This window comes from Stylophora pistillata, chromosome 1, assembly GCF_964205215.1.
Source record: "Stylophora pistillata chromosome 1, jaStyPist1.2, whole genome shotgun sequence".
Classification (NCBI taxonomy): domain Eukaryota; kingdom Metazoa; phylum Cnidaria; class Anthozoa; order Scleractinia; family Pocilloporidae; genus Stylophora; species Stylophora pistillata.
In genome coordinates, this window is record NC_142519.1 from 27,381,911 (window position 1) to 27,386,172 (window position 4,262).

Here is a 4,262-nt window from a genome sequence, read left to right on the forward strand (position 1 = left end):
TGAAACCCCCATTTTGCATGAATTTTGAACTCTATTTTGTAATTTAAATCGTCTTAAGAACAGCAGAGCAAACACTACTTAGCAGTAATACGCTTTAGTTTTAATCTAGTAATGATGATCATAATCAGGAACACGGTTCGATAAGCAATATTAAACATGTGATCATAGTCTTAAAAAAAATGTTAGGCTTTTTTCCTAACACTTTGATCGTTTTGTAATATATGTCCCGGCGTTCCCAGCACATTTAATAAGCAACGTACACACCCCGTATAGTTATCATCATGATTGTTATGTCGATAGGGGAGATCCAGTTTTAATAAAATAACGAAAGGTGCAATAACCAGGATTGAAATGTCAGTTAATCACTTCATGCGAAAAATAAAAGTAATAGTAATGCATTTCATGTTGTCTTTAGTATTTAAAATTTTTATGGTTTACATATCATGTGTATGTTCATGAAGCTGGCTCAAAATCGAAGCCGGTACGAGTCACTAATTGCAAGAGTAGGAGGGAGTTTTGAACAGCATAGAGGGCAGGAAAACAAACCTTCAAACTACATAACGCCTCTAATTACGAACTCTCGGAAGCAAAAAGTGATTGGAAAAGAAATAAGAATTTGATACAGAGGTTTTAATCTACATGAAACCTTCAACTGACAAGTAAGACAAAAAGACTTAATTGGCAAACAGAAGCCCGCCAAAAGTTATTTTGAAAGCTATATCTATTTTCCTCCTTCCATAATCGATTGAATGGTATTCATATTTTTGATCGATGATTCCAGTTTTTCAACAATTTTTAGCTCGATCAATGGAAAGACTAAAAGTGTTATGCCGAATTTTTTATATGCTAATAGGGGGCATAGTCTGCTGTTGGAGATCAATTTCGAGCGATTTTTTGATGACCGAAAATAAAGAAACTAATCCAGAAATGATCTTGCATTTAGCAAACAAAAGACATGAATGAAATGCGAATGAAAACGACTTCAAGGAGATTTCCGCAGCTTAGAAAGCGATTATCATAGAAATCGCACTAAAAAAATAGCACTCAATCAAACCTATTATTGACTCTTCTCTATTCCATTTTAAAATGAGAGCATTTCGATTGATTCAGTTTCTGCGTAATTGATTAAGAATGATGTTATGAGCGGAAAATAAAAGGGTTGGCATTTTTTTTATGTTGTGTCTTTTTCGGTGCCTCACCGTTTTTTAAAATGCTTTGTTTAAAAAATATTGGCACACATGACCAAAAATTTCATAAACATTTAAAAGGGTATGTCAGTTAAATTGACCTTTTTGGTTCAGCTTCTAGAATACACCAGCTTAGAAAGAAGCATATTGTAGACGCGTATCGAAATCTTTTTTAGATTGTGCTTGAGGATAGCAGTTTGAAATACAACTAAAGTGCGCTTGTTTACGTGGGTTTAGTGATCCTTTCAATCAAAGATTATAATAACCGTTTTTTTAGCTATGCCTGAGGATGAATATTCTAGTGTTCATTTCCTTTTACTATCTCGGGTGCTTTTATATTTTTTACTTAGAAATCATTCAGTATTCATCGACTTAGCTACTGAGAGACTGGATAGGTCAAGGGAGCTTTAGTGATTACTGCCCTTAAGTGAAATGATTCAGCTTTAACTGAGATTTTTCTTGAGTAATTCAGCGCAAGTTTCTCAATGACTGTCTATTCTTGTCTTGGGAACGGAATTTTGTCCAAACATTTAATGCAAACCATGTCATATTCATCAAGCGTAACGTCATGCCCGACCGTTGTTGTAATTGGACCCTCGTCCATTCGTATACTTACCAAGTAACTAATATACATGGGTTACAATAAAGACAGTGAAAAAGGATTTATCCTGTTTCACCAGACGTAGGAGAGATTTTATCGGTAATGCTAATTGTTGGTGTTGCATGAACAAATCAGATATTGAAGTTTATCTTTCAGGAAAGGTGTCGCAGGTTACAAAATGCTAGCGTAGCTTCAAAACGATTTGCCTTTCATGTGACCACGCTGTTTTTTAGTTAACCTCAGCCAAATTGATCATCAAATCAAGAGTTTCTACATAAAAGCGTGAGCAGTCGTCATCGGTGTTAATAATGATCGAGAGTGATGAACAAGGACATTTTGACGCAACAGCGCCAGTGGCACTTTTGGCAGGAGTGTGTAGCGCATTGTTAGGCTTAGTTTCATTCGCAACAAACAGTGTTCTTCTTGTAACTCTTTTCAAAGATCCGTATAATTATTTCCGAGCGCGCCCCACGACTTTTTTCGTTGCAAGCCTTTCGTTAAGTGATTTTCTTGGGGGAGCTTTCGTGCAACCTTTGTACGCAACATACATGCTTTGCCTTCCATGTGGAGTTAAGATACCGAACCTATTCAAGATTTCTAGGATTTCTTCTGATACTTGCTCAAAAATATCAATCTTTACGGTCGTGGCGTTATCAGTGGATAGATTTCTTGCTATTAAGCTTGCTTTGAGGTATAAATCGCTTATAACAGTCAGAAGAGTCGTTATGTGAAATATTTTAATATGGCTTCTTTGCGGACTATTTGAAGCATCGCACTGGACAAGTATATCAAAAGAAATACTCCACTTGGTGGATCTTCATCTTCAAACGACAGCTCCACTGGCTATACTTTGCGTTGTCTACACAGCGACTTACATTGAATTCCGTCGATATTCAAGAAACGCTACGATCTTCAATCAGGACAGTGGTGGGAGAAGGCGCTTTTTTGTTCGGAACATCCGATCGGAGAAAAGGATCGTTTTGACTATTATCCTGGTCATAGTCGTGCTCTTCATATCACTTATGCCTTACCTAATTGTTACTAATCTGGAAGAGGAGTGTGTCGAGGAAAAAAGCAATGTGTGTAGCGAGCTAGCTTTTGAAGTAACAAGAGCTTTGTCAATATCGATGTTGTGCGTCAGCTGCGCTGTAAACCCGTTTCTATACGCGTGGAGAATACCGCAGTATAGACAGGCGCTAAAAGCTGTTTGGAATGCAACTTTCAGCCGATGTAGGCGACGGAACTGAACTGCCTGTAGAAGTGCTCTGGCGTCTGGAAGTGTAACTGAACAGAACACTCCCGCAGGGGATCAGATTCAACCAAAGAATGAGCGACTGAAATCGCCAAGACTTGGGCACGAGACTTTAATGCTATAATTCGTGTGCAAACAGGTCATTTTGCTGCTTATGGAGTATGTAAGACTAGACATCGAGACTCCATTCAATCCTCCTTCAATTTATCTTTCTATTCAGGATTTTTTTTTCTCAAAAGGTTATCATTTCAAAAATTCTAAGGTTTCTTTCAAGAGGTCAAGACCTGGTTTTTAAAGCTGGAGAGTAAAGTGCCTTAAAGACGAATTTCAAAGCTTAACGATGAAAAGAGAAACACCTTTCACTAATCCGCATTTTACATTACTTTTTGGGATGACGCCATACAAAATCTATGTAAATTTGAATGCGATTGAATGTAGACAGCGGAAATAAAGCTTTGTCTTTCAGAAATTAACAAATCTGTAAATAATGAATATTCTTTCCAGGTGGAGGTGCTCTTCCATTTTCGAAAGACTGATAATTACACCATTTGAATCTCAGAAATACGATACGATCTAAATCTTAAAAATACTTAAGATTCTACTGAGATCAAAACCTTTTCAACCTTTTTTTAAGCGACCCTACTCAACAGTGCATGGAGGAAATTGTATTTCCTGATAGATAACTCAGTGATCAGCGTGAGACAAGATGATCAAAAAGTTTTAATTACTTGTCTTTCGTGAGAAAATGGCCAAGTCTGGTTAATCTCCTACACAGCAAATGCATCCATTGTAAAAGCACCAAGTACAAGTGACAGGTTTTCACTATAATTGCCTTCAAACGTGAAAAATGAAAGCTTAACTAAGCTGTTTTCAGATTCTATCAACAACTACGGAAGGGTTTAATTACGCCAGACGGTAAGACCTTGGAGTTTGTTAATCTACAGCATTAGAAAAGAAAAAGGGCGGGTAGATGTATTCGATAAAATAAATCAAAATATAAAAATGTCTCCCACCAAAATAAATTGAACTCGGACACTCTGTCTGCAGAGATCTAAGTATATCCATATCACTACTACGGCACTAACTGAAAGACAATTCGGAAAAATAAGCTTCTTATACCATAACCTGAACTTGGCATTTGGGAAGTAATCACATTGTCAGCAAAGTTTATCTGATCATTAGCTTATACGGCTGTTTCGACATTTACTAAATGTAAATGCAA

The 4,262-nt window shown here is 36.8% G+C and overlaps 1 pseudogene; it reads left to right on the plus strand.

The window, feature by feature from the left end:
- Positions 1–1,883: 1,883 nt before the first annotated feature.
- Positions 1,884–3,511, plus strand: LOC148741922 (adenosine receptor A1-like; annotated as a pseudogene).
- The last annotated feature ends 751 nt before the right edge of the window (positions 3,512–4,262 follow it).